This window comes from Phaseolus vulgaris, chromosome 11 (assembly GCF_000499845.2).
Source record: "Phaseolus vulgaris cultivar G19833 chromosome 11, P. vulgaris v2.0, whole genome shotgun sequence".
Taxonomy (NCBI): Eukaryota; Viridiplantae; Streptophyta; class Magnoliopsida; order Fabales; family Fabaceae; genus Phaseolus; species Phaseolus vulgaris.
The window spans coordinates 46,268,624-46,289,451 of record NC_023749.2 but is presented as its reverse complement, the minus strand read 5'-3'; the positions used below and the strand labels follow the sequence as shown (position 1 = coordinate 46,289,451).

Genomic DNA, 20,828 nt, shown 5'->3' with positions numbered 1-20,828 from the left:
AACTTTCTTCGCAACTTTGCGAAGAAAGTGGTATATATACATATATTTTTAATTAATTAATTTTAATTTACTTTTTTTACCCCTTTTACTTTAAACTTAAATTATTATTTTTTATTTAAAATATAATTATAATTTAAATATAAAAATATAAACATTTAAAAAAAATAATAATTAATCATATTATATATAATAAGTTATAAATATAAATAATAGTAAAAATAAATATATTTTTTTAATAATTAAAAAATAAATTTATATAATAATTATATTAATTAAAAAAAAGTAAAGATAAAAATTATAATGTTATTTAATATAAAAAATATTTTTTTATCAAATATTTATAATTATAAATATTTAAATAATATTTTAATTAAAAATAATTATAATTTATAAATAAATAAATAAAATTAATTTTTGAATAATTTTTAAATGTAAGGGCAAATATGTAAAGTTACATTTTTATCAATTAAAAAAAATACAATTTCAATCACACCAATCACATCACTCACAAACTTTCATAAACTTTCTTCACACTTTTCACTCTATTTACCTTAATCCAAACACCCTAACTTTCTTTACACTTTCTCTTCAAATCATCTCAAATCCACTCCCTCATTTCCACTCTTTAATCCAAACAAAACATTAGGCTCGGTTTGTATTTGTGCAGAGAAAGACGTTCAAACACTATTCACAATGAAAAGAGCTGAAAGCCACCTAATAACAACAAAAAAGCACACAAATCCAAAAAAGTTTTTCATGCAAAACTTTCTTCGCAACTTTGCGAAGAAAGTGGTATATATACATATATTTTTAATTAATTAATTCTAATTTACTTTTTTTACCCCTTTTACTTTAAACTTAAATTATTATTTTTTATTTAAAATATAATTATAATTTAAATATAAAAATATAAACATTTAAAAAAAATAATAATTAATCATATTATATATAATAAGTTATAAATATAAATAATAGTAAAAATAAATATATTTTTTTAATAATTAAAAAATAAATTTATATAATAATTATATTAATTAAAAAAAAGTAAAGATAAAAATTATAATGTTATTTAATATAAAAAATATTTTTTTATCAAATATTTATAATTATAAATATTTAAATAATATTTTAATTAAAAATAATTATAATTTATAAATAAATAAATAAAATTAATTTTTGAATAATTTTTAAATGTAAGGGCAAATATGTAAAGTTACATTTTTATCAATTAAAAAAAATACAATTTCAATCACACCAATCACATCACTCACAAACTTTCATAAACTTTCTTCACACTTTTCACTCTATTTACCTTAATCCAAACACCCTAACTTTCTTTACACTTTCTCTTCAAATCATCTCAAATCCACTCCCTCATTTCCACTCTTTAATCCAAACAAAACATTAGGCTCGGTTTGTATTTGTGCAGAGAAAGACGTTCAAACACTATTCACAATGAAAAGAGCTGAAAGCCACCTAATAACAACAAAAAAGCACACAAATCCAAAAAAGTTTTTCATGCAAAACTTTCTTTGCAACTTTGCGAAGAAAGTGGTATATATACATATATTTTTAATTAATTAATTATAATTTACTTTTGTACCCCTTTTACTTTAAACTTAAATTATTATTTTTTATTTAAAATATAATTATAATTTAAATATAAAAATATAAACATTTAAAAAAAATAATAATTAATCATATTATATATAATAAGTTATAAATATAAATAATAGTAAAAATAAATATTTTTTTTAATAATTAAAAAATAAATTTATATAATAATTATATTAATTAAAAAAAAGTAAAGATAAAAATTATAATGTTATTTAATATAAAAAATATTTTTTTATCAAATATTTATAATTATAAATATTTAAATAATATTTTAATTAAAAATAATTATAATTTATAAATAAATAAATAAAATTAATTTTTGAATAATTTTTAAATGTAAGGGCAAATATGTAAAGTTACATTTTTATCAATTAAAAAAAATACAATTTCAATCACACCAATCACATCACTCACAAACTTTCATAAACTTTCTTTACACTTTGCACTCTATTTACATTAATCCAAACACTCTAACTTTTTTTACACTTTCTCTTCAAATCATCTCAAATCCACTCCCTCATTTCCACTCTTTAATACAAACAAAGCATTAACTCTTTTAGTATTCACCATTTTTTTTTAATTTCTTAATTGTTTATTATATCAAATGTCCTTTGACCCATCAAATTTGCAGCATTTATATCTGTCCTCTCCTCCATAATACATAAAATATTGTTCACAACAAGCTTCCAATGAATTGACTGCAATCTAATTATAAAACCTTTTAAGTTTTCAACAAATGCTAGTAGGTCTTTTCAAACGAGAAATTTAAAACACTTAAACTTCATCTACCAAACTTTTTTTTTAGTTTTTCTAATTCAGACAATTATTATTAAATAATTTTTAATTGATATAATGTTTAAGTAATATAAGTAAGTTTTCTTGTTTAAGTATAATATAGTAGTTAATTTTCTTAAAAAAGAGAATGACTTCCGTAGTTTATAAAAGATTGAATCACTGGAAGATTGTTTATACAATTATACTTAACTCTCTTCATCTATCTCTTATCTCGTGACTTTTTAAGTTGTTACTTTTTCTTTATACTCACAATACTAAATTTCATAGAGAGATAGAGATGTACTATTGTGTCATTTTCTTTTACTGCAACGTGTAAAATGGTGCTGTTATCCACGTCTCTCTGGTTCAGAATAGTTTGCAACTTTATTTGTCTAGAACCATCTAAATAACAGGTCGTGTTCTAGAGCAAATTCAACATGCTTTGCAGGTGCAGCAACATGCAAAGGAGTTTCAATAAATAATATAGAATCTACAATGTGAATTTTGCTCAATCAAACTCTTACAAAATTCATATTTACTTGTAACGTTGATAATTAAAGTTTGAAAAATTAGACATTTAATAAATTTATATTTTAATTATTAAATTTAGCTATTGTATTATGTTTAGTAAATACATCAATCATATTATTTATATAAAATAATTATTTATATATTTTAAACTAATAACATATAATTGATTATATGTAATGTATAATCGATTATTATATAATTAATTGTTTTTTCTGTTATTTTATTAATGTATATAATATTTTTTATTTTATTATTAATATATATATATATAATATTTTTATTTTTATTATAAATATACTTAATACTTTTTGGAGCATGTACAATTTTTTTTTTGGATAAAATTAGAAAATAACTAAATTTACATTATTTTCATCTTACATTTATTTTTAATATTTCCTTATCGCTTTTCTTTCTTTTATATTTGCATCAGCCTCTCAGTCTAAACACATAATATTTTGTAGATTTGTCTTCGAGAACAATATATCCATATATACAAACACAATATAAACGAAAGATTTCGTTAATGAAAAATAATTGAATGAAGTTGTCTTTTGTCTAATATCTTATTTGAATATCTTCTTCGAATCACCAAAGACGACATTCCGATTCGGATAACCAAAGAAGTAAACTAATATCTGTTAAGTACTCGGATCCTATTTCTATGTTTATTATTGAATTTTGAACTTATTAGTTTTAATTTACACAGGAATTTATAGAGATGAGTTTTAGTTAGTTTGATTTTTTATAAATTAAAAATATTAGAATGACAATTAAAACACCATAATATTTATAATATTTAAACTAATTGTTGATGCAAAATATTATTATAGAATACATTTAATACTTCAATAGATTAATATATATTTTTTAATTAAAAATATTATTATAAAAGCATGTTTTTTACTGCATTGTAAAAAAATTTATCTTTCTTCAATGAGTGTCCTTGTTCTCAACCACACCCTTTATTACAATTAATGTGTCGGCAAGCCTTTCCTGCTGGTTCAAGCTCTGTAATCCTTGTTCGAGAGGTACACGTTTTATCGATGAGCATTTATACCAAAATATTTATAATTACAAATTTAAATATAATACTATTTATATACTTAAAACATTTATTCAAATAGTACTATTTTATGCATATCATGTGCGTTTCTGAAGTTCAACCACGTACAATTAAGAAACAACAACTCATGAATAGTTAAAACATGTTTTTTTCTGTTGTTGTTTGGTGCTAAGAAAATAATTAACATCTTTCATTAATTTGATTTTTTTTTTTAAATTCAAACTAATTATCTATAGATGTTACTGTTCTTTTAAAACATAAATATAAGACTTAAAAAATATTTGATTGGTTTTTAGGTGTACTTTAAATGTTAAACAAAAGGATGGTGTATTTAAATGTTAAAAGAAGGATGTTATAGTTTATTCCGTAAAATTGGTAGAATTGTTATCTTATGTTAATTTGATCTTATTTTTATATTATTTTCCTATCATTTATTTTATTAATATAGTGTATAAATGTACATATAATAATTATGTTGAACGAAAATGCTTTAAAAGGTATTTTCAAATAAGTATTTCAAGAAAAAAAAATTATTTCAACGATGGTGTTTAAAAATTTTTGTTCACCCTTATACCTTTTTTTTTGTCTATTTTTTTAATCTATATTTATAAAAATAACTTTGAATTATATACAAATTAATGTAGTATATTAAAAATATAACAATACATCCACATATTTATAGTTACAAAATTTAGAGATAATATTATTTTTATATTTGAACACATTTATTCAAATAGTACAATTTTATATGTTATAACTATGCGTGTTCTGAAGGACGTACAATTAAGAAACAGAAATTATAAAAAATTATTTATATTGGGCAACACTCATAAGAAAAAAAAATATTTTAACAGGTTTATTTTTATATTACTTACCTCATTCATCTAGGATTGCAATTTTTTCACCTAAATCCATGTAGAATGTCTTCCTTTTTTTTTTTTAAATCCCAGAAATCAAACTCCCATTAAATATCATGAGTTTAAGAATCTTTATAAAATATTATTGGTTTTAAAATACTATAGGTTTTTGAACCTCTATAAACTATCATAGGTTCAAAATCTTCTTAAAATACCATAAGTTTTAGAACCCCAGTAAAATATCATAAGTTTTAGAACCTCCGTGAAATACCATATATTTTAGAATCTCCATAAAATATCATTGATTTCGGAATTATGTGTTGGATATCCCAAAGCTACCCAACTATATATGTTTGATGAAACAATAGGCCTTGAAGAAAAGTGGATGCCGCCATAAGCCTTGAAGAGAAGACTTGGTGCCTCATAAAGTGTCTAGGTAGCTAAGGTAGATTAGACTAGTGTTTGGTGTCTTGATCTATCTCTTATTCCAAAGCCTATGATGACGAGTCAAAGCACAAAATCTTTTAAAAAGGAGTTAAACTGAATTTTTAACTATTTACAGGTTTTTCAATTTGTTAAAAGTTTTTTTAACATGTTAAAAGTTCCTGACTTACATACTTTGTTGCTTTTTCGATCTATTATTTGAAGAAACAACCGATTGAAAACTTTCTGATATAAGTTGTTTGAAATTCTGTTTTGTTTCCAAATTCTGTTTCGTTTCCAAAATTTGTTTTGTTTCCAAATTCAGTTTTCAACTTCACAAAAATCTGTTTTGATTCCACTTCGTGTATTCACTAGTGCAAAATGAAGAAAAGAGCGCTATTTATTTAATGTGGCTTTGCGCTTAAACGCATTCATAAAAAACGCGGTGACATTTTTGAAATTAATTTGATTTACAAATGCGGTTGTTTGTATAACCGCATTTGTAAATCAAAGCGTTTGATTTACAAATGCGGTTTTTACGTTTAGCCGCATTTGTAAATGCTTTTTACCCTAATTTTTTTTACGTGCCTCAACACTTTCGTAGTTTCTTTCTGTTCTTCCTTTCATTTGTGTTGTTCATCCTTTTTGTTTGCCTCTCGTATGCGTTGTTCATTGCATTGTTGGTCGAAGGTACATATATTGATTGCTTTCAATCTTCACACTGACTTTCGTTTTTAATGGCTTTTGTTTCCTTGCATTGTTGGTCGAAGGTACACTGTTCCATTGGCTCTCCGTTGCTGCTCCGCCACCGCTTTCGTTACCACTGCTGCCGTTGCTGCCGATGTTGCTCTTGCTCCCCTACCACTCTTCACCACCAACTTTGGTTCATGCACAAGGTTGATGTATGCTGTTTTAAATTTTAAATTTTTATTTTTTTTTGCATTTTTTTGATTTTTTTATGTATTATAATTTATTGTATATTTTAAATTTTATATTATTTAGTATTTATTATATTTTGAATTTGTATGTTTATTATGTATTATAATTTGTATTTTTCAAAATTTATATTATTTAGTATTAGTACTTACTATATTTTGAATTTGTTCTTTTTTATGTATTATGTAATTCATATTAAAATTTATATTATTTAGTAGTTAGTTGTTACTTTATATGTTATATTTAGCAATAATATGTTTTGGTATTGAGTCCGTGGGTGTTCGACCCTCGGCAAACGCGTGAGATAGAACACTGATATAAAAATTCTAACCATTCCAAAATATATAATGGATAGAAATTGGATGAATTTTGTTCGTATAAGTGAGGAGTACGAAAGAGGAGTAAAAGAATTTATACAATTTGCACAACATAACACGATTAATAGTGGTCATGATGGAGCAAAGATCAGGTGTTCGTGTGTTAATTGTTTGAATGGAAGGATACTGGATGTTAATATAATGAGGGAGCACCTTCTATGTGATGAGTTTCTTCGATCTTATACAACTTGGACATGGCATGGTGAATTATTAAATTTACCACGTGTTTCCGTAATTGAAGAATACGTGGGGTCCACCATGGATGAAGTAGTACACGATGATGTAGATGATGATCGATTGGAAGACATGATTCGTGATGTAGGAGTTGAGTCTTTTGCAAAAGCGCATAGATATGGAAGTATGTCAAGCGATGCAGAGACTCCATTGTATCCTGGATCAACTAACTTCACATGGTTGTCGGCGGTGTTAAGATTGATGAATTTGAAGGCAATAAATGGATGGACTGATAAAAGCTTCACGGAATTGCTTCAGTTGTTGAAGGATATGCTTCCAGAGGGAAATACTCTACCTAATCGTAATTATGAGGCCAAAAAGATTCTTTGTCTAATGCGTATGGAGTATAAAAAGATACATGCATGTCCTAATGATTGTATATTATACCGGAAAGATTTTGAATTGTTGAAAAGTTGTCCGAGGTGTGGGTTATCACGTTATAAGTTGAAACAAAAAGATGATGATACTATTGAAGATATAGAAAAGCATGGAGCCCCAATGAAGGTTATGTGGTATCTTCCCATCATTCTAAGGATGAAGTGTTTGTTTGCATGAAACGAAAATTCATGATGTTGTCTATGATGATATCCGATCCGAAACGGCCAGGGAATGATATTGATGTATATCTAAATCCTCTAATTGAAGATTTGAAGTTAATGTGGGACCAGGGTGTTGAAGTATTTGACGGATTTGCTAATGAAACTTTCAAGCTTCATGCCATGTTATTTTGCACCATCAATGACTTTCCGACATATGGTAACTTATCAGGTTATAGTGTTAAGGGTCATAAAGCATGTCCAATATGCGAAGAAGACACTCCTTCTCAACAATTGAAACATGGAAGGAAAACGGTATATCTTCGACATCGGAGGTTTCTTAGAAGTCATCATCCTTACCGGAGGTTGAAAAAAGCCTTTAATGGACACCAAGAGGCTAGTGGTCCACCAACTCCATTAACCGGTGTTGAGGTTTACGAAAAGGTAAATAACATAGACCACACCTTCGGTAAGTAAAAAAAAAGTCATCTGTGACAAACATTTGGAAGAAGAAATCAATCTTCTTTGATCTTCCGTACTAGTCGAGGTTAGAAGTCGGACATTGTATAGATGTAATGCATGTTGAGAAGAATGTGTGTGATAGCTTAATTGGTACACTTCTTAACATTAACGAGAAGATGAAGGATGGTCTAAATGCTCGTTTAGATTTGATTGAGATGAACATACGTGGCGAGTTGACACCCATAGAAATGGGTAAGCGTACATATTTGCCCCCAGCCTGTTACACAATGTCAAAAGATGAAAAAATTAGTTTTTGTCAATGTCTAAAAGGTGTGAAAGTGTCGCAAGGACATTCCTCAAATGTGAAGAGCCTAGTGTCAATGCAAGATTTGAAGTTAATTGGGTTGAAGTCTCATGATTGCCACATCTTGATGCAACAGTTGTTGCCTGTAGCTATCCATGGGATCTTACAAAAAAATGTTAGACATACCATAACCCATTTGTGCTCATTCTTCTCTTCCATCTGTTGTAAAGTCATTGATCCATCAAAACTACATGAACTTCAAAATGAAATTGTTGTTATCTTGTGTGAATTGGAGATGTTTTTTCCTCCATCTTTTTTTGAAATCATGGTTCATCTAGTGGTGCATCTAGTAAGAGAGGTTAGATTTTGTGGACCAGTGTACTTAAGATGGATGTATCATGTTGAGCGGTATATGAAAATTTTGAAAGGTTACGTGAAAAATCATTATCGTCCAGAGGCTTCAATGATTGAAAGGTACATAGCTGAAGAAAGTATTGAATTTTGTTTAGAGTACATGACAAAAGCAAATCCAATAGGTCTTCCAACTAATTCATGGCACCATAGGTGTTCTATAAGTAAATGTTTACGTGGTGTGAGTATTGTAAGAAAATCTCGATCAGAAGTCTTGCAAGCACATTTGTACATATTGAATAACACAGATGAAGGTATACCTTACATAAAAGCTCATAAAGCCATTGTGAAGGTAAATAACCCACGACAAGCAGAGAAATGGGTCTTGATGGAACATAATAGAACTTTCATGCCTTGGTTTAAAGACGAGGTGTTCAAGGATTCAACAACATCAGAGACCTTGACCTGGTTGGCTGCTGGATTGAAGTTTGGTGTCATCTCATGTACAACGTACGAAGTGAATAATTGTATATTTTACATGAAGTCCATGGATGAAAAGAGTACAATTCAAAATTCTGGTGTTACTCTTGAAGCCGAGTCAATGCAGTTTTCGACTTCGAAAGATACAAATCCAGTACTTGGATCAATGGCATACTATGGGTTTATAGAAGAGATATGGGAGGTTGACTACACTAAGTTTTCCATTCCAGTTTTCAAGTGTAAATGGGTTGACAATAAAAGTGGGGTTAAAATTGATGAATCAGGATTCACACTAGTGGACTTTCGAAAGATAGGGTATCGAGATGAGCCATTTATAATGGTTCAACAAGCATCTCAAGTTTTCTACGTGAAAGATCCTACGCCAGAACACTGGTATGTCGTTTTACACGGGAAAAAACAAGGGGAGACTATAGATGATATTGAAAATGTTGACCCCCGTTCATTCACATCAATGATAATTAATAAAGATGACGATGTACTTGATGATGTACATGCAACCCGTAAATACAACAGTGACGGAATTTACATATGAACATTCAACCCGTAAATGAGCATTTAGAATTTTATGTATTATTTTAATATGATTTTAATTCGATGCAGATTAACTAATGTTTGTTACCTAATTTTTTTAACAGAGACATGGATGACGATTAGAACCCACTCAAACCTCGATCCGGACGAGGCAGCAGAGGACCTACTAGATTGAAGCATCTCACATTGAGACGTGCTGCTGGTGAGAAGACACGTGTTGACATTGACGTGAACACTGGAGTGGCTTTTGGTCCTAAAGCAGATGAGTTTATGAGCTATCTTGGAGTTGTTTCTCGTGAGAGGCTCTCCATTTTTATTAATTCATGGGATGAGGTGTCAGAGGTCGACCGGAACATGATCTGGGAGGATGTTCTAGTAAGCTTTACATTTTGATATAATGCTTTTTAATATTCATTGATTAATTTTAATTTGGTGATGTTATTTTCCAGGAAAACTTTGAAATTCCTGATGTGGAACCGCTTTGACCAAAGATTATATTCAATATCAAACTTAAATTTCGTACCTTTAAGTCAAGACTGACTTCGAGATACGTTTTTGGCGACCTTAAAGACGAAAATCCATGTTTAAAGTACAAACATATTAATGAAGAGACATGACGTCTTTTTAAAGAAAGCCGTCAAAATGAGGCTTGGATGGTAAGTGAAGTAACTTAACTTTTTTTATTTATATAACATTAATAAGTTTATCTTATTTACTTCACTTTGTTTATTTCAATTATGACAGGATCGTTGGAAGAAAGCTCAAGAGATAGCTTTGAAGAATGTTACCCCGCACGCAATGTCTCGTTCGGGGTATCGAAAACTTGAGCAAGCACTGATGGTGGAAAAGGAGCAATCTAAACAGGGGACGTCGTCTGAGAATGTGGAAACAGGGGTCACTTCTCCTCCATCACCACCTTTTTCGCCATGTAAAATGGAAGAGGACCCGAATTAAAAAGTCAGGTGCACCAAGTTCTGAGCAATCCGGGGTTATCATCAAAAAAATTGTAAGCTATTTTTGTTATTTTCATTTATTTTAAAGCATTAATTTTATTAAAAATTGATATGATTTTTGTCTCTTGTAGGATTCCTTGGAATCCGATGGTAAATTTGTTGCTGAAGGTCGTCACAATATCCTGGTTGAAGTAATTGGATGACCTGAGCACTGTGGTCGTGTTCGTGCAGCTGGACAAGGGGTTGGAATTAAACTATATTTTGGAGTTTCAGAACGACAGTGATCCTCCTCCTCCAAAGAGAGCGAAACTCAAATGAAGACTAAGATACGAGAAGAATTAATGGAGGATATGAGAAAGAAGACTTATTTGATGTGGCTAAAGATGAGAAAGGAGAATGATCGAATGCGACAAGAGTTTCTATCGCAACAAATTTGTGTTGATCCGATTCAACCCCTTGTTAGTCCCACTCCCAAGAGCACAAAGGGGAGTTGTGCGGCTCCTACAACATCAAGGGATGATATCATTGGACAGATGAAGGATTGTGAGCTACTGGTAGCGGGCGACAAACTTCCTCGGGTGGTGGCCCTTGGAAAAGTCTATGAAGAGGCCACCACCTTACATAATGTTCCTCTCTCCCCTAATGTGGTGAAGGTAACAGTTGAAAAAGTACGAGTACCTGATGCTCGTGTTCCACTACCTTCAGATGAGGTAACCACTGTGGTTGATGCATTTCAGACATTCGTTGCCTGACCCAGAGACCTCATTCGATTTATGCCCCAACCTCATGTAATAATTTCATTTCATTATATTGATTTTTATTTATATTTATATATTACATATAATTTAATACAAATGTTCTTTATCTTGTAGAAACCTTTTCGGAAACCAAGTCTGGAGAAGAAGCGTGAGGTTCCAGTTGACAATCCTATAGCTTCCTTAGGTCTCATTGCTAGTCAGATTGGTAATGAACCTTTTGGAGTTCCGTGGGATGATACGTTTTTTCAAATAAACATTGAACTGCCACTGATGATGTACAACACATATTTATTAGAATTTGTATCTGAGAATCAGGAGATCAATATAAATATAATTCAATTTTTTATGATGTAAGTATCTTTACCTATTATTCAATTTACTTTATGTTAAATTATTATTGATTATGCTTTAACTAATAACTTGTAGGTTTTTGCATGGAGTCTATCTCACTAAGGGGAAGGAAAATGTGTATGGATTCTTAGATCATGCATATACTAATCCCGTTGGACCAAGATCATATGAGACTCAAGCATACATCACTAACACCCTGGAAAATGAGGGAAAAGAAATTTATTTATGCTCTTATATTAATGAGTAAGTTTAATTATATGTCATCAATTATTACTATTTCATGTTTTAAATATTTACTAACTCTTTTCATGGATGATATAAGCATCATTGGCAGTTACTTGTCTTATCAATGGTTGATAAGACTGTTGTGTGGTTATGTTCCTTACACAAGAAGATACCCGCAAAATTTAAGGATATCATTGATACGTAAGTACAGTATAAACTTAACTTTGTATGTTACTAATTAACCATCTACTAACGAGGTTTTTTGTATTAACCAGTTCATGGCGTGGATATAACATCCTAAAAGGTCGATCCAGTTCAAATAATTTGAACTAGATAAGAATAAAGGTTTGTAATTTTTTTTCTTTCTCTTATCATTGTTTATCAATATACTAACTTTTACTTTTTATTGAATTATAGTATAATAAACAACCAGGAAGCTATGAGTGGGGCTATTACATTATGCAATGGATGATTACCATTATAAGACTAGGTGTTAAAACTGGTTGGAAAGAGGTAACATGATATGTTAAATCATTTTTATAATTCTTGAACATATATGTATCTAAAAACTAATTTATGTCAACTATATTTTGCAATGCAGTTATTCACGGAAGAAATACCAATGAATTCGGAAGCCATGTCATATGTGAGACATTCTTGGTCCACATATTTCATAAATTTTTATAACTCTAGGATAGTTGATCAATAGTGTAGGTTTTATATGTAATTTGATTACTTGTTTGTAATGTACATTTTGATTCTCTGAATTTATCTCTATAATTATGTATTTGTCTAGCTGGGTACATTTTGATCAATATGCAGGTTAATTTATATGGTTTTGGGACAAAACAGATTGCACTAAAAAAAACCACTATTTACAAGTGCGGTTATTTACCAAAGCTGCATTTGTAAATCAAAAACATGATTTACAAATGTGGCTATTACCAAAGCCGCATTTGTAAATCCTAAACCCCTAAACCCTCCCCCTCATTCAGAAGAATATAAATAGTCGCACTTATAAATAGTATTTACAAATGCAGTTGTACAACCGCATTTCTATCTCTCTGATTTACAAATGCGTGTTGATCAAATGCAGCTCTATAGCCGCATTTATATATGTAAAATAATCGCACTTGATTAACATTTCTGCGCTAGTGATTTTGAGAAATCAACATGTTATTTTAACTTTTAGTTTGTTGTTTTATTACCAGATTTAAAACTATTTTTCGAATCTGTTATGTTTTTTATTTTATAAAAGGGAAACAGGTTTTCTGATCTAATCATCTCTTCAATTCATATATTCTCACTGTTTTCAAAAGCTTGAGAAGTTCTTTGAGAGAATTTGATTTTTGGAAAGTGCTTTGAAACTTTGTGAGTTCTTTGTGCTTTCATTTTCATTATGAGCTTGTGATCAAGGGATTCATAAAGTTGTTGCTGTTTGGAGGTCCCTGGGTTGTGTCTTCTAAGTCTACAAATAAGGTGTATTCGTTTCATACTTCTTTTATTTTGTAAAGTTGTATTGGTTGCTTCTAAGACAGAGTTTCTTGAAGCATAAGCTTTGTTGGAAAAGTGTTTTCCAGTGTGTGCTTATAGTTCTTGTAAGGTTCAGGAGCTGATCTTGATAAATCTTTTGTAAAAGATACTTTTGATTTAGTGAAATCCATCTTAGTATGAGATGAAACTGGATTTAGCTAAGTTTTGAGTGAACCAGTATAAATCTTTGAGTGGTTTAATGCTTTCCTATTCATTGTTTAAGATTATGAAAATTTTGTAAAACTAGAATAAAACTTAAATTTGTTGTATCAAAGATTAACAAATTGTTCTTCTGCAATATATGTCTCTCTAGTTTCAAGATATATAAAATCTAAAATTGTTATCTTTGCTTAAGGAACTAAGTAACTAAAAAGTTTCAAGATTAGAATCTTTCATGACATATTAAAAATCAAAATTTGAGTTGTTATCAAGTATTCGAATTTGTTAAAATATTCTATTTTGGTATCTGAAATTTAGTTTGTTCTATATAAGTGAATCTACTACGTGATTAGAAAAACTGGAGTCAGAAATATAATTTGTTGAATCTCACTATAATCAGGTGTTTTTCTGATATCACCTTTTGCTCAGAAAATTACAATTTGTTGTTTCATAAAACAATCAACTATTTTACTCCTAGGATTGCTTAAAAAGTATTGTTGCGAAAATTAGTCTAAGTACAATATACTTCCCTCTTGAACTTATACTCTCATAAAGTCAACACTGTGAACATTTTTTTTACTCATTTATCATTTAAGCATGTACTTTTTCAACCATGATTGTTTACATCTATTGTATTTATTTATCTTTGTTTGTTAAAATACTTTTTCAATAAATAAATGGATATAACATTAATCAATTGACAAGTTATAAATATATAACTAAATTCAAAATTTATACTAAAATATATCAAGTGGACACATTGAAATTCAAAATCAAACGCGATATATGAGTTAAAAAACTAGGATGAAGTAGTAAAAGACTAATGTTGCTATGAAGTAATACAAATAAAAACCTAACATATTGTTCACAAAGCACAAAATAAGACAAATCATTTTGACATTGTTGAAGATGGTTGTTGCCCCTTCAAGACATGTGTTTGATGAAGCCATTTGTGTAAATTTCATTAGTATTTACATTTGCTTTAAGAATGTCTTAGGTATAGTTTAGAGGTTGTTTAGAGTAGGTTTTTTGCTAGGTAACTCACCTCTTAGCCCCTGACCATGTGATAAGAGCAAGCACAAGTTTTATGAAACTGTTTTTCACATGTTTTGCAAAAATATCCTTATGCATAAAAAATGAATTTGTTCTTTTCTAAATGAATAGATTCTTTTCTTAAGTTGATGCCTTGATTAAATATTTTTAAAAATCATGTTTTGTGCATCATGTATTTTGACTAAGTCTTCATTCCATCAAAACGAATGTGTTTCACTTGTTAAGAAGTTTCTGTTATCGTTTTGAAAATGAATTTGTTCATCTGTAAATAAATAGATTCTTTTTAGTCTGGTGCCATGTTTACCTTAAAAGGTTTTTTTACGTTTTATCCTTGCACCAGGGTGTTTGACTAAGTCTCCTTCACATAACAGATTTTCTAACCGCCTTTGAAAATAAATCTGTTCATTTATTTTCAATCTGTTCTTTTTATAACAACTTGAACTGTTTTTTTGAAAATCTGTTATAAAATATTTTTCTATAAAAAGAGAGTTTGTTCCTGCGTTTAAGAGTTGATTATACAATTGAGAAAACAAGTTTACAACAGAGAAATAAGGATTTTCAGAGGATTAGCACGTGTTCTTGAAAGATTTTCCAAATCACAAAGTGTGCTTGTTCTTGGTTGCTTCTAAGACTTGGTTAGAGGTGTTGTCACTGTGTGAGCAATCTGTTCTACTGGTCTAAGGCAAATTTCTACATTCTCTATCAGGTGTATTCGTTTCATACTTCAATTTCTTGTAAAGTGTGGTTGTGAACTCTTATTGATAGTGTTTCTTGAAGAGTGTGTGTGCTGGAATAGTGTTTTTCAACTAGTGTGTCAAGTTTCTTGTAGGGTTCAAGAACAGTGGCTGTGTAAGTGTGTTTGATACGTTTATTTAGTGGATTTCACCTTGGATTAGGTGAGACACTGGATGTAGCTCATTTGAGTGAACCAGTATAATTGTTGTGTGTTCAATTTCTCTTCATCCCTGCACTCGGTTATTGCTTTATCTGATAATCTGTCAGAAATTGAATCTGTTCAATTACAAATAAATCTGTTCTTTCTGGGCTTGTTCATTCTGTTCTTAGTTTCTGGAAAAATTTGTTTGGTTCCTTTAAAAAAGGTATATGAATTGTTAAGTATAATTGAAACTGTTTGATTGTGGAAGGTTACCCAATTAATTGTAAAGCTAGTAATTGAACTTTTATCACTTGCTTTAGAAGTTGAAGGTCACTGATTTTGCTTTTCATAGTTTCCTCTCTAAAATCAATGTGTGTGTAGCTTGAGAATTAATCTGCTTAACATCAAGAACTACTTAACTGATATAAACGATTTTAATACATAAACAGTGTAAAAATAAATATGTTCATTGTTAAATAAATCGATTTATTTTTTGTGTACTGTGATAAAATCTGAATCTGCGCGAAAGTTTTAAAAGGTCAATTCACCCCCCTCTTGAACTTTGACACTATTGAACCCAATAGACATTATATTATATTCTTCAATAATCACATGCTCTTCTTGATGTCCAAAATGTGTTCTATAGTTGGCACACTTCCTGTTTCCTTGGATCAGAAAACTACAATATAATATGTATCATAATTAAAAATTTAAATATGAGAAATAAAGCAATCAATTTAACATTTTTAAGCATTAATGATGAAAGATTGAACATAATCAACTCAATGCTAAGAACGTGTTTGAAAGTCAAAAGTTCAAGTATCAGACATCATTATAGATATTTAAAAAATCCACCCAAGCTTCTCCTAAGATTATCACTCAATAATCCTCATACACATAAAAATAACAAAAAAAATAAGGAATATAGAAGAAAAAAAATTAATATCTCAACCTAACACATAACATTTATTTTTTTAACTGATTAGGTCAAGGGTATGTTTAGAAAAAAAAATTGCTATAAACCTTAGAAGTTTCTCGAGGTTCCTTTTCTTCAATTTCTTGTTTTCCAAACTATACTTGTGATTCAAACAAACACAAACAAAATAATCAAAAGAAAACAACACACAACCCACTATGGCAAAGCCAAAAGACTAATGTAAAGGTATGAGTACATAATCCAACACCTTTTCATACCCTAAAATTAATTTAATCATATAACGGTGGAAGCCTAGTAAATGGAGAAACTAATCAATAATACGATATGCCAATAATTCTAAATCAATGGAGAAAGTAATCAAATTTTATAATCTCAGTATATTTTATCCCTTTTTTTTCATTTTCAAATTTCAACATAGATTTAGTAATTGTTAGATATAAAATTACGCAAAAGATTTCACATTAGAAACTAATATTTCAACATGTGGCATATATTGGTCTATATTGGTTGTACATGTGACATATATTGGTTTATTGGTCGTACATGTAAGTTGTGACAATTTTAATATGATGATTATTAAAAATCATCATAATTATCCGTATAATAGGATAACTTAATAACTATCAGAATTATCTTTCAAACTTTGTCATTTACAATTGTAACAATTCTCCTTCAAAATATACATTGTTTTGCGTTTCGTTCTCTCCATACCATTCATCTTTCCAAAAACAATTCCCCATTCTATTCTTTGACCTCTTCGGAAATATACACTTACCCCTCTTTCACTCTTTCAAATTCTTTCGAACCCTCTCACATAATCCTCCTACAACTTCTCACTCTCATTACTACAAATCCTCTCACCCCTCGTAGAACCCTCACTACTAGAAACACTACAAAAAAATGTGTAAATAGTGGCGGTTTTAATATGGCGGTTATTAATAACTGTCACAAATTTCAGTATAATACGTCATTTCATTAACTGTCACAATTATCTTTCAAAATATGTCATTTCTAGTTTGAGTACTGGAAACGAAAGTTTCTTCCCTCTCTCTGCCTAAACACTCAAAGCTCTCTCTGCCTCTGCCTAAACACTCAAACCCTAACGAAGCCTTAATAACGAAGCTCTACTCACAAACCACTTCACGAAGCCCTAATCGCAAAGTCGCGAAGCTGTACTGGCGACATCATTGTGCGTCACGAAACCCTTGATTATCCGAAATCGCCACCATCGGCGCCTCTGCGGAAGGATTTGTTAAGGTTTGTTCATTATCCGAAAACGACTTCCACTTCTACACCTTTTTGCATTTCAATCTGACCAACCCTATTTCATGTGGTGGCGTTGGAGGTAATGGAAGGAGGGCAGAGATATGCGGCATTTGCTTTTCAGCAAGGTAGCTTGTTCAGGTTTTTTTTTTGCCATCTCGTTTCTACTTCTTTCATCACATTCTTTCTGAGTTCGATTTATCCAGTGTTCTTTGATTGGATTGGATTGGTTTAGTTTCCTTTTGTTGATTTTTCGGTTTGCTATCTTAATGGTTTGATAATTTCTTGTTATGGTTATGGTTTTAATATATGACAACGCTAAAACAACTTATCTGAAGAAAACGTACACCGGAAGTGGCTATTTATCAGGTTGTGTTTTAGTCATTTTCACTTTGGTAAGGTTCTATGGATTAGACCAACAAATTGGAACTTTCGTTGTCATGTCATCACTATTTGCATCGTGTATATTCTTATTTCCTTTTGTCCTGCTGGAAAAAAAGATGTTGATTTTGATTTGGAAGCAAAAAAACAAGTTCGAGGATCAACATCTACAAAGGAGGTCCATAATCTCTCTGAGAGGGTTTGTACTTTCATTTCTTATTCGAGCTCATATCTTTTATATGCTTTTCTTTCTCAGAACATAAAAGCTTTCACTTGGCATTTGCACACAGAGGCGTGGTGATCGGATTAATGAAAAGATGAGAGCTCTGCAATAACTTATACCTCGATGTAATAAGGTAGACGAACTTTTAAAATTCTAACTTCTTAAGAATGGGCAGAATTTAGATTTTATATCCTTCATAATTTCTTTCTAATTTTGGTCCCTATTTTGAATTCATAGTCGGACAAAGCTTCAATGTTGGATGAAGCAATTTCGTACTTAAAGTCATTGCAGTTACAAGTGCAGGTAGACTCTTCATTTTATTTTTTTTGTTGATAGAGTTTTTTTTATAATTCATTTCCATGTATACTGTATTTTGTGTGAGAAAAAAATTTCTCAGACTGATTAATCTATACTCAGTTCATGTATTACTTTTATGCAACATGTTTTGCTTTGAATGCACCATCTTCCAGTGCTAGGATATTACAGAGCAATTCACATACAGATAGTTTATCAGAATATAAACTTTCGTAACTTATGATCTTCAAAAAGATTTTAGGAGGAAGAGTAAAAGGGACTTGTCAAATCTAAGGATGGAAAGACAACGTAATAAGCTGTTGCATTCTTAAAATAAGTTTTCTTTGGAATGAAACTTAAGAGCTTTAATATTATTTATTGTAGTGTACACTAGTATTAGAATGTTCATATTCTATACAGTGTATCAAGTTATTCACCTTCCCTGATTATATACTTTCATTTCTTATGCAGATGATGTCCATGGGATATGACATGGTACCTATGATGTTTCCTGGAATACAGCAGTACATGCCAGCAATGGGAATGGGGGTTGGAATGGGTATGTGTATGGCAATCAGTCATAAGCAGAAAATCAGTCAGATAATCATATGGTTGCAGTTGGTCCTGATCCAAACCAGTCTCCCAAACTTCACGGATCCTTATCAACAATATCTTGGTCCCCACCCAATGTAGTTTCAAGTAATTCAGGTATTTTGTCCTCTACTACTCTTTCAGATTTAGATTTTCTTAAACGACGTGTGAAGTAATTTGTTGCACGTGAGGTCCATTAGATTAACTGCCACCGGGACAAACATTTTACTTTAGTCCATCTTGTACTGCCCATCTTAGAGATCGCTCCAATAATGCTCTGATTATGTGTAAAAAATTATGTTTTATGTTCCTTATAACTTATACCTCAGTTATTGAGTTCTGATTTTATTTATAACTCCCTCTTAATTGGAAAGAAAAGCTCTCTCAAAGAACTGTAAAGAAAAATCATGGTTAGCAAAGTTGCTTATATTTTTATTGTTTAATCGAACAGAGTATGAACGTTTATGAATTGAGGTCTATTCCCGTGTGTAAATCAGGCAATGAATCAACCAAATGTTGGCAAGCCCAGTAACAGTAGGGGCCATGAGAATCAGGAAAACCATTAGTCAGGTGAATTGCTTTATCTTAGTATTCTACTATACTTGCTTCTTTTGGTGGTAATAAAAGTTGGTAAAATGTAAAAACGCTTTCTAATATACTCTTTTGAACAATTTTATATTATTAACCAAAACTTATTAAAATTAAAAAAAAAATTATAAGTGCGACTTCTTATAAAAAAAACGATTATCTTTCTCTTATTTATTTAGTTTTTAATAAATTTTAGAAAATGTGAATTCGCTAACATTTTTTTCCTATGAATTTGTCTTGTATTGCAAAGAAAGTGCAGCAGGAAATGTGTTATTAACACTTTGTAAAAAGGTATAGTTTGTCGTGCAATCTGGTCCTTAATGATTTTAATTTTTGCCTACTCTGTTCTTGCGTCATAAGCTTCGGGATCATGCTAATTCCAGCAACTTGCTACGTATAAAACTTATAAATATATAATGCAAATATGGCTAGTTCTAAATATATATTTCAATTTTTTTATGACATCAGGAGAAAAGAATGATTCTTATAGTTAGAATGAAGGGGTGACTATTCAGATGGTGCGGCATAAGTTGTATAGCTTTTGACCAATAACACTCAGAATGGTAGTGTGAATTGTAAGTCCTGAATATATTGCACAAAACAAGGATAACTTTAATTAACAATCGACCGTGTGCATTGCAGGTTAGATTTTCCTCGATACCTAAATTACAGGTACAAAGTTTTGTAGTTTCAAAGAGAACGAACTTTTTACCTGTTCTCAATAGCAAGCTAATCTATACACAGCTAACTCGTAAATTATTGCAACCAAGTTTTCCCTCTTCTTTTATCTTGCTTTTCCTAGATTCAGCTTTCACTTTTCGAGAGTCTTTGATATGAGAAGAGGAACTGGATAAATGACACAATAGATAAACTACACCTAACGTGGAGGCCCATGTGAAAACTTCGTGTGTTTGGTCTTATTTCTGTTTCAGATTCCTCGTCTACTACCATTTTCTCCTGTTAGGTGTTACAGCAAGCATGTGAAGCTTCGTCACTACTATTTATGGACTGAAATTTAAGTAGTTTCAAAAGATTCTTTCGTTACGATGAGCGATCTATTTAGTCAGTTAAAGAAGAGACGTTTGAATAAAATTTTAAAAGGAACTGCATTATAATAATGTACAATGATACCATTTTAAAACAGT

General features: G+C 30.0%; 1 pseudogene; it reads left to right on the top strand.

Annotated features, from left to right (window-relative positions):
- Window positions 1-10,791: 10,791 nt before the first annotated feature.
- LOC137808758 (uncharacterized) lies at window positions 10,792-20,470 on the top strand (annotated as a pseudogene).
- The last annotated feature ends 358 nt before the right edge of the window (window positions 20,471-20,828 follow it).